Source organism: Triturus cristatus, chromosome 12 (assembly GCF_964204655.1).
Source record: "Triturus cristatus chromosome 12, aTriCri1.1, whole genome shotgun sequence".
NCBI lineage: Eukaryota > Metazoa > Chordata > Amphibia > Caudata > Salamandridae > Triturus > Triturus cristatus.
The window spans coordinates 722165978-722177528 of record NC_140595.1 but is presented as its reverse complement, the minus strand read 5'-3'; the positions used below and the strand labels follow the sequence as shown (position 1 = coordinate 722177528).

Here is an 11551-nt window from a genome sequence, read left to right as displayed (position 1 = left end):
TGCGAGACTTATTGCATTGCAAATGCTTGTTTTATTTGTAATTAGTCTCCCCCTCCCTCTGTTTCCCCAAAATGTGATGGGGAAATGCTCACGCCCACATCCTAGTCCATAACTTTTGTCCACAATATTACGTAAGGTTAGGCCCAGCCGTATGCAAATCCAGAGGCGGCTCCTCGAGGGAGTGCTGTGGGGCGGGGTAGGGGCAGTGTGGGGGTAGTAAACTCCGGCATTCGGCCCAGCGGAGGTAAGTAAGTAAATAAATAAAACGAGTTACATTGCGCGCACTACATTGCATCACTGCAATGCAGCGCGCACAATGTAATTCCTTTTATTTATGTACTTACTTACCTCTGTTCGGCCGTATGCTGGAGTTTACTACCCCCCACCCTGCCCCTCCCCTGCCCCGCCCACCGTCCGCAGCACTCCCTCGAGGAGCCGCCACTGTACAAATCAGCCGTGATCTGACCCCAGTAGGAAGAGTGTAGCCCGAACTGCTAAGCCCCATCCTCTATGTACTGGAACACAAGCAACCCAAGACCAGTTTCACCCCAGTCAGGGCTCCTCAGTCAGGTGCGGCTTGGTTCCAGTGGCAAAGTGAACCCTGGAACCACATCTGGATATACCCGTCGCACCTAAGGCATTGTAATGAAGTAACAAAAAAATGGTGAGTGGGATGCTTAAATTAATATCAACCACTGCTAATTACTAGAGGCTGCATCCCAGACCATCATGTTTTTGCACACTGTATCACCTCAAATTAAATCTGGCCATATGCCAATAAGCCTTCGCCCTGCTCCAGTAGGAACAGTCCAGCCTCAACAGGCAAGCCAGGTCCTCTCTGAACCAGAACAAAGGGGAGTAAATCAATAATTGGACAGAGCAACAGCAATCTTCAGCTTACCATACTTTTATTGATGATGTTATTGAATAGTTGTGGATGAAGGGAAAGGGTTCACTAAATCTATGGCGGACATTAAAGCACTGTTTTTACTCCTACCTTAAAAGCTTTTACATGCTTGGGTTTCAGCCTAATGGTCAGCTATTCTTTGACCAGTGTATGCCCAGTGCTTAATTTGAGCCGGACGTTGCCGGTGGGGGTCACTGGCGATTATTTTTGGGGACCAGCGCTTATTTTTCCACATTAGATGTTCCCCAAAATCAGAAGGGGGTAAAACCCACAAATCTGAAAGATGGAGGACGACAAAGACAGAAAAAAAGTCACAAAGGGAGAAAGCAAGAATGTGCAGGAGTCGGATAAAGGCTCAAGGAGTGTACAGTAATGAATTAAAGAGGCCAACGTTTAATTGCCCCGGCTGTCAACTTCTGAGCAGGAGCTTCGGGCACCGACACGCTTTCATTTACAACTAAGCACTGTGTATGCCTGTGGGATGCACAATTTCATGCCCATTTTAAAAAAGTATTCTTCACCTTTGTTGAGTAGCCTTTCCACAGACAACACCATCAATGGGGGAAATTCCACTCCCAGGTTGACTTCCTCTTAGTGAAGAACCTCACTTCAGTTAGTGTGCATCACTCTTTTCATCCTTCAGGAGTCTCACCAACCCGGTGGGAGTCCCCTTAGCAGAAGGGATCACTGTAGGTCCCATAAGAAAGTGGGAGCCCCCTTAGCAGAAGGGATCACTGTAGGACCCAATAAGAAAGACATACGTAAGTCACTAAATAGAGTAGGTTTCCTGACCAAACGCTTCATCACCGATGTGCTCCACATGGGGGCAACAACCACAGCAAGGCTTACAGAAAGAAAATACAATGAACATAGGGAAATGGCAGTCCAGTGCCTGCAAGACCTGTGTCAGGCATCTCTTCCTCACAGGTACAACTGTTTGGATTCTTTTTTCACAGGGACCAAGGGTGGCAGGAGGAAAGTGTTCTGTTTTATTAGAAACTCTTATGTGGCCACAGGTCACAAGTGGGCAGCAAGATCCGTCAATTCATGGGCTTCCCCCTGGCAAAAACTGGCATGGAGTAGCTTGGCATACCAGCCATGAAGTGGTGGCTATTAATTCCAAAAAGAAAGGAACTTTTCATGGAGCAGGCCAGACCTAATATCATAGTAATTCGCCTCAAGAAAAATGATTTGACAATGCTAGGGAGAGGTAAGCTGCTGACATTCATAAGAGAAGATTGGGTGGAGTCGATAAACGCTGACAGGGAGGACTGTAATAATATGGCCAGAAGTAAGTTCCAGGTTTAAATGTAGGGGAGCCTCATCCCACAGTGTAATGGATACATCCAGAAAGAAGCTAAGCATAGGTGTGTGCAAGCTTTGCAAGAATATGGGGTTAAATGTATTAGACAAGACCTAAGCAATATTAAGTTGCCGGGCTACTATAAGGATGATAAGGCCCTCTTGTCCAGGGTAGGCATGGATATATTCCTCCCTGGCATATCAGGCACCATAAAGCTAGCAGTGTGCTCCAGAAGCAAGACTATTTATGCAAATAAAGGGGGAGCCACGGAGGGGCGTCAACCTCTTGGTAATGTGGTGGTCATCGCATTATTAGGAGCTGGGTAAAGTAATCTCCCCAATCACAAAGAGGGCCAGATCAGGAGGAGTAATCCTCAGCCGCAAGTCTTGGGTTGGCAAATGGAAGAGACGGGTTACCCAGAAAGTACATACAGGCCAAGCCCTGGCTGTGGGTCGACAAGCGATACGGAACAACAGGAAATGCATTATGGCTAACCTCCAGCATGGGTAGACCCAAAAACTGAGATGCGCAAGGAAATTGAACTCATGCTTGATTATGTCCAAGAATTTGAATTCCTGTTAATAAATACAGAAATATATTTTGTCTCCACTGTGAGTGGGCTATGTTTCTCAATTGTTAATAGGCCGCCACCGTTGTAACTTTAACAAGCGACTACCTCAAAATATATACTGAGTTTGAATTATTTATGAGCTTTTGGGGGGGTTAAGTTCTGGCAGAGTGTCTCAAGTGCCTGTGTTAATATTCACAGCCGAGCTTCATTCCAATACATAGCCCAACATCACAGTATGTTTTCTGTAATTTTAACTTCTCCAGAACTTTTATGCATTTTCAGTCCAAATCAAAATTTGGATAACGTGATACAAAGGCATAACTCGTCTTCCTGGCGGGAAGAATTGGCAGGGAGGGGGCACAATTTACTGCTGTGATATATTTGGGCGTAAAAATGCTAGATTGTTTATCTGAAAAGAATCTCTATGAGTTAGCAGGTTCGGGATTACATTCTAAAGTTACTCCTCTGGAAATACTTTCAATTAAGAAACAGCCCTTTAGAACTGTAAAGACAGTTATAATACCCAAAGATACTGCGCTGATAACTTCTAAATTTGCAGTTTCATGTTAGAGATTCCAAGCAAACATCTCATGCCATCAACATCTCCTCGGGAGTTGGTCAGCTGAGCTGTCCTTTGTCACCACCAGGACAGAAGGTTCCAAGGGCAACACAGCTACAACGAGGAGAAGGAGAAGGAAAGGGAAGTGCCACATGGGGAAAGTCAAAAGCGATATGAACAGAGAACTATACAGATCCGCTATATCTAATTAAATTACTATGCTTGCATTTATATGTTCTTACGTAATGCAACATTTGACAGTCTATATTTGTTATGTGGAAATATGAGAAAAACGTGAAAGAAGCACATTAAGCACGCTGCACTATAAAGGGATATGCAAATATTCGAGATTTTTCTCAAGTTTTAGTGTCTTCCTAAAATAACCGCTGCTCTGGGGAGAGAATCGGGGATGTAAATATTAATTTATGTGGCAAGCAAAGCTCGATATTGTTCACGAAAACTCGAAAAAGAAGAAATCCTCATTTCAGCTCAGTTTCAAATACAGTGGCCAGTTAACTTCCGCAAAAATGTGAAGTGCAGCAGTTTTAATAACTATTGATCCGTCTGAGGCTGAAGCAGGCGGGCAACTAGAGACAAATTTCGGGGGGGGGGGGGGGCTGAATGAGATTTCGGGGGGCTAAGTCTTCCAGCCATAGGCAGAGTGGCTGTAAGAAGGGGTGAAAACACAACAAAAGCCTCATTAACGAGTAAGTGGTCTTTTAAAGACCTGTGAAGTACTTGTGTCCGGCTGCAATTAGACGGACGCCAGCCCGCGAGGCTGTCTCAGCCGGGCTGACACACATAAGAAGAGGGGGGGTTCTGAAGCCCGGTGAGCCCAATGGGTGTTGCGCGCCTGGGCTGAAGAGACGTTTTTGTTAAAGTCTGCAAATGATGGAGCCGATGGCAGATAGCGTGGACATTGTGTATTCAAGCAGAGGAAACTGTTGCAGTAGAATATTGTTTATCCAGTGGCGAGTGATAGTGTTTACAATTTCTGTCACCAATTTGGTTTTCTTGTGATGAAACCCACTGGGAGTTGTAATCCTTTTCTGTTTGCTCCAGCTGACTTTTTGTGTTGGATTGTTTATTTTAGATGTGGTTAAATCGAGCGAACCATAGCTTGTTAGTCTCCGCTCTGCTAAAAGAGGCTTTACTATTGAGGAGGTTCACGGAACAGAGCATGATGGCTGTTTATGGGAACCTTAAGAGAAGTTGTGTCGACCACGGGTCACTTTAACCCTAATTGTGTTTTGAGCTTTATGTCACAGCTGAGGTTTGGAACTGGCAATGAGAGAAACCCTTTCATTTTCCATCTTCTTTATCTTGTACCTGCTCTCACTTTGGTAACTGTTGATGGCGCTTTGCCTGCTACGTGGGAACTCTCTTGGCGACAAAATCGTTAAAGCATTCTTAACCCATTGCGTGCTGAATGCATGCTTTGTTGCTTTTATAACCATTCAGTTCCTTTGCTGTTTGTTGTACTGATGTCTGACTGTTCCCGCCATAATTACTTATTCTAATTGCTTGTTGTATGCAGATCCAACTGGGTTCACTTTTAAGAGGAATTCCAGCAGTGTCACTTTCATGTGAAGCATTGGTGGTTCAGTGGTAGAATTCTCGCCTGCCACGCGGGAGGCCCGGGTTCGATTCCCGGCCAATGCAACAGAGTTTTTTAATTCTTTATTTTTTTTTGCAATTTTAAAGCAAGTTTAAAGTGTACAAACTGGAGCTGAATACAGGCTTAAGTTAAACGATTCTGACACATGCATATATTTATTAGTTTGTAATTGCTTTGAAAACAGAACTGTGCTAATACTTCCTGCTATAATGCCACGTCAGGGCGTGCAAAACTTTTTCTCTCACCAGCGCCCTCTCTGGCTCATCATTGCTACCACCGATCTACTAGTATGATTAACTATACGTAGTTTTGTAGTTACAGCTGCAAAGACATGGCACAAGTCCCAAGAAAAACACCAGGGTGAATATTAAGCATGTGTGCAATTGAGCTGTAAAAGAGAAACTATTTTAAAACAAACTTGTGAAACTCATGATAACATTATAAAATGCGTTTAGACAGTAAACAAAATGTGCTTGGTCTATTTATTTAAATTGTCAAACTTGCTGTTCATGCACATTCACAGTTATCTAGGCATTACAAGGGTTAATAATGTGAGGTTTTCTGTTACTTCTCAAAAGAGACATTCAAAGATAATCCCTACTGATCCTCTCTCACAAGTAAAGGAATGATACCAGTGGGAAGGAGGGTTTAAAGCAACCTGAATCCAGGTTAGACGTGCACAGTGTTTGCAAATACAAGCAGCTACAGAGTTAGGGCACACGGTGACTCTTCTCAGACTCCTGCCAGGTGAAAGGAGTCCCCTCTACAAAAATGGTGGGTGGACACTGTCCACCTACCTGTACGGATTCTAGGCCTGCCCGAATCCACAGCGACCGGAAAACATGGAATCGTTCACGGAGCAGCTTTCGGTGTCTTTATTGGGCCGCGAAACATTCTCATCCACGTTCATAGTGGAGCGCCCGCACCGGTTGTTAGCCCCTAGATCACTGCCGGGGGCTCCTCCCAGGCCCATAGTGGCAAGATTGCTAAACTATAGAGATAGAGACGTTGCGCTTCGCGGCACCAGGGAGTTGCACCTACTACCATATGAAGGCTCTGAGCTGGCCTTTAATCCAGATTTCCCACCACTGGTGCAAGAGGCCAATAGACAATTCGCACCTACGAAAAGGAAACTCAGAGAACTACAACTTGACTATGCAATGTTATACCCGGCCAGATTAAGAGTGACTTTCAATGGGGACAAAAATAAGATCTACTCTGACCCGCAAGCGCTGCAACAAGAACTCAAGAAGCTAGATAAGGAACGCAAAAGGAACCTGTCGCAGAAATCCCCCAAGGGGGGGCAATGCTGCGCAATTGCCTGTAGCAGAACTCTTCCAGACTCTCTATGTGAATTGCAGCGACATATATGGTGATATAGTTCAAAATAAATAAATGTTTTATCTGACTCGAATGGTAGACAGGCAATATACGGTGAATAGAGGGGGGACAATAAGAAGGTACAAGCATAAAGATTATATTGTTAGCAGACTACAACATGCTACAGCAATCTTAGAAGTTAGCAGAAATGTTGATCTGGATTGTATAGTAAACCTAAGGCGGACAGAGGCCATCTTTGGGTAGAGTTAGTCGGGCAACCGCCGCCCCTAAGGTGAAAGACACACTGGGGAGTAATGTTTATTGTTGTTGGGCAGAGTGGGATGCAGCAAGTTAAGCCTAGCCAGGTTTCACAAACTAGGCTGCGGCGTGGGTGGGTGTGGGTGGGAACCACAGTTAATGCGTCAGCAAGCAAAACAGGTTTAAATGTGTGTGAAATGTTCAGTTCAAGCGCAAAGCTATGTAGCGTGTATATTCTGAATATTGTTAAAAAGCAAACGCAAGCAAGCGTGCAAGGCATAACACAACACCAAAGATAATATCCTACTAAAGTTCATGTCATGGAACGTGACGGGCTTAAATAATCAAAGGAAAATACGTAAAGTAGTAGCCTACTTACAAAGACATCAGGTGGATGTTGCTATATTGCATGAAACTCACCTCCCCCAGGGTACAAGGGTACTGTCAGCGAACAGATGGAGAGGCACCTGTATAGCCTCGGGGTTTACTTTACACGCCGGAGGGGTGCTGATTTGGATGCGTAGGAATGCCGTATTGCACACGAGATAGAAGTTGACACCCAGGGCAGATATGTCATAGCAAAATGCCGTAAAGATAATCTATATATCCTATTAGTCGGTATTTACGGGCCAAACAACGATGCCCCCCAATTCTATCATACCTTACATAGTAAAGTTGCACAACATTCACACATGCTACAACTCTGGGGGGGGGGGGGGGGGATTTTAAGTGCATACAGGACCCGGACCTGGATAGGTCGCATGGCCCACCAAAACACCCCTGTAGGGCTGCCAGGGCAATCGCGGACATTGCGGCAGCAGAGGGACTGGCGGATGTCTGGCGCAGCCACTCACCAGTAGGCAGAGAATACACACATTACTCCTCACAGCATGATACCCATACCAGGATAGATTATTGGTATGCCACGAGGGAGCTATTATCTCAAATAGAGGATTGCGCGCAACTGGCATGCACGCTCTCCGACCACTCCCTAGTGGTTCTGACTTTGTCCCTTAGTTGCATGCGACGTGGAGCGATTGATTGACGTTTCCCGCAATATTCATTATTGGACCCAGTTTTCCATGTCGAGCTGGGAGCAGCAATTGACGAGTTTTTAACTACTAATGTAGGCAGTGTCCCCCAGATGAGCACCATATGGGAAACATTTGAGGTCTACATTAGAGGTATGGCTATTGCAAATAACGCAGGTGTGCCTAAGTCAATCAGAATGCAACTCACAAAGGTCGAAGCTAATCTAAAATCCCTCGAGAGGCAATTTCTAGAAACAAGCGACATAAAACTATTAGCACAAATTAGGTCGCAAGTGGACAAATTCAACGACTTAGCGGCGAATGAGGTCAAACACTTAGGGAAATACGCCATAGCTAGAGTCTATGCTAAGGGTGATAGACTGAGCACAGTTTGGGCTAAACTAGCAAGTCCCCCTAGAGGCACGAATGAAATAGCACAAATTTACAACGATAATGATGATTTAGTCAGCAATACACCCGAATAGTGGAGACCTTTAAAGAATATTACAAAAAGTTAAACACCACACGTGAACCTAACGCTGCAGAAACAGACAAGGACTATCTCACTCATATTGCGAAGAAGTGGTTCGACAACTCAGATAGAGAGAGATTACTGGCCCCTCTCTGCCCCAAGGAGATAGTGGCATCCTTTAAGAGTATGCCCAAGCAAAAGGCCCTGGGATCGGATGGACTGACCGTAGCATTTTATAAGGCTTATCAAGATAGACTACTACCCTATCTGATGGCTGTATTTGAGGAAATGGCAAAGGATGGCCATATGACCCCTCCATGCGAGAGGCAACTCTTATTACCATACTTAAACCAGGGAAGTCCCCGGAACACAGATGCAAAACTTCACACTAAAATTTTATCAAACAGACTGGCCCCCTTGTTTCCAAAACTGATTGGGCAAGAGCAAACCGGATTCGTGCCGGGCCGCTCGCTCGCTTGCAATCTGCGAACCCTATTTGGTACAATTGCACGCATCGATCCACAGAGCAGAGCGGCAGCCCTATTTATTGATAAAGAAAAGGCCTTTGAGTGGCAGTTCTTATATGCTGTTCTCCAAAAATTGGGGGTTGGTGAAATTTTCCTACAGCTAGTCCAAGTATTGTATAAAGACCCTACTGCACGTAATAGGGTGAATGGGCAAATCTCAACACCTATAATAATAACACGCGGTACCAGGCAGGGGTGCCCACTCTCTCCGCTATTGTATGCCCTGTTTGCGGAGCCATTAGCCTGCGCCATGCGTGAGAATCATGCACATAGGGGCATCCGGTCCCCACAGCATAATCTGGTCATAGCGGCATCTGCCGATGACACCTTGCTCTATATCCGTAACCTGGAACAAAACCCAAACCCAATGCTAGAAGAGGTCACTCTGTTCGGTCAGCACTCTGGGCTGAAAATCAATTGGCATAAGTATCTGTTGTTCCCATTAACTAACGCCACCTCCACCATGCAGACAGACCACCCCATAGGCCACAGAATCAGTACGGTACTTGGGGATCCATGTGCACACAGACCCTGAAGTTATTATACTACGGGCGCACAATACAAAAATTGAAAGAGTCTATAGACAAGTGAATTAAGCTCCCACTATCTCTCACTGGCCGTGGAGCCTTAATGAAAATGATACGGCTTCCCCCCTTTCTATTTTTATTCAACAATATCCCAATCACGCTGCCTAGAACACTCTTTCAGACTCTTTGTACACTAATAATGCGCTTTACATGGGCCGGTAAACAGCCCCGTATTAAATGGGAGACTAACAAAACCCTACTCAGAGGGAGGCCTTAATGCCCCATATTATGAAGGGTACTACAGGGCAGCGCAGATACTACACTCATGTTATTGGATTCATGGTCCCAACGACCTCCCGCAGCTGTACGTTAAAAGAAACTCAGTCAATCCATATCTGCTACTGCGAGTGCTGACTGGGTGGGGCGCGTGGGACCAAAGGTGTTATAGATCTGACAGGATGCACTAGCACCCAAATTTAAAAAATGGCACTATCCCAGCGACTCACACTCATATACTCACCTGTGTGGCCCGTAGAATGGTGTGACTGGTTCCCCTGTGCGACGACAAAGGGGGGCTGAAATCCCTTCGCAAGCTAAAACATGAGCGCATGGGAGACCTCTTTCATGGAGGGGTGGTGAAGACATGAGAGCAGCTACTAGTCCAGACACCACACCCAACAACACTGGACGTTTATCACTTCCACAGAGCTCGACGGGCACTTTGCGCTTTGTTGGGGGATGAGAACCGTTGGAGATGAAAGCACTAACATATCGGATGACGGCTAACTCCCCCAAGAATGGGATAACAAAGATATACACACTTAGCAGGATCTGGGCTGCCCCTATTTTGCACAAATCACAAGCTGAATGGCAAGAAGAGCTAGGAATAGAGATTACGGAAGCAGAGTGGGCAATTTGTTTTGCGAACACTAGGTCCATATCACAAAATGAACGCCACCGGCTAATACACTACAAATATCTTCACAGAGCGTACTACACTCCTTTCCGACTACATAAATATGGGCTGATAGAGGATGACAGATGCCTGAGATGCAGGTCCAGGGGTGCGGGTTTCGTACACCTGTCCTGGGAGTGCCCTGGAATACACGAGTTCTGGAAGAAGGTATTATTAGTGCTAACACAAATGTTGGAGCTCCCTATCCCTGAAACCCCCCTGGTCGCATTCCTGGATTACGATAGGTACATTCAGACGTCAGGATGTAAACTGGCGTCAATAGGACTTTTACTAGCGAAACGCAGAATAGCTATGCGCTGGATGCGCGGCCCACTTCCAAAGTTATCAGAATGGTATACAGACCTGCCCGTTTGCTCCACACAATCAGATAATTATAATACCCTAATCCCAAAACGGTGTAGACCCAAAGACATATGGGGCTAGTATAGGTCTTACATGGTACAAAATAGCGACGATGTATTAGAACAGGACAGAGTCGGAGTGGGATAGGGGTGAACACGTTAAAAAAAACAGACGACATGTGCTTTTAAAGGCGATGGTTTATGCATGAACCTATGCTCCTCACAACACTGGAAATGTATGGAATATCAATGTGCATATTTGTAGACATGGAAAGTTGGTGTTGTAGGGCAGTAATATACCGCTAAACCGTACATGTGATCGAAATTCTATTGTTACATATTTGGACTGTAATGCTTGTCTGACTGCATGCAAGAGAAAATTCAATAAATAAAGTTTAAAAAAAACTGTCAAACTATCAGTAAAGGAGGAATGATTGTTGCAGTAGCATTGATCAGGAAAAAGGATTTTGGGAAAAAAGAGAGTAAGTCCCCTTTAGCAATAGATATCAGTAACAAGGTAAAGTCTACTCCAAGCGATTCTCAGAGTCTGCATAAGTCTGCTGCCGCCTAACTAGCTAGGAACACTCATTAATATATAGTCACAATAATATATAAAAACTAAGACTCTAATAGTCTTCCTCCAATGGACACCAATCATCAAATGGTGTCGCCAACTTCCGATGCTTCTCTTCTCGATCCCCATGGTAAGCATCCACGCTGGTGTATAGTAAAACATTGTAGCATACATTTGGCAACATGGTGGAAAATTCTCATGAGAACCTTCTTACCTAAGCTAAAAGATGCACTCTATGTTCATTGTGAATACAAAGCAAGACAAATGTGCGGAGACAAACTAGCAATAATGTTCTAGTAAGGCATACATAAAGGATCTAAATCATTATTTATTCTAACACTTACAGCAAGGTTCTTTGTTCAACATGGATGAACTAATATGGCATGATGAAGCAAAAGAAATATGAAATGGAAGTCATCACATTCTTAAGCGAGATGCTAATGCAAAAGAAAATGTCCAAATGAATGTCTATTAAGCAATGAGAAGTGTTGAAAGAAATGGCTTTTAGGCCTACTTAAAGGAACACATTGAAAAATGATAGCTTAGTAGAAATAATTTTCTTAACTT

At 44.6% G+C, this 11551-nt stretch overlaps 1 non-coding gene across 1 annotated transcript; it reads left to right on the top strand.

The window, feature by feature from the left end:
* The first annotated feature begins 4931 nt into the window (after positions 1-4931).
* On the top strand, positions 4932-5002 carry TRNAG-GCC (transfer RNA glycine (anticodon GCC)). The gene has a single exon. It is a non-coding gene; the product is annotated as a tRNA-Gly (tRNA).
* The last annotated feature ends 6549 nt before the right edge of the window (positions 5003-11551 follow it).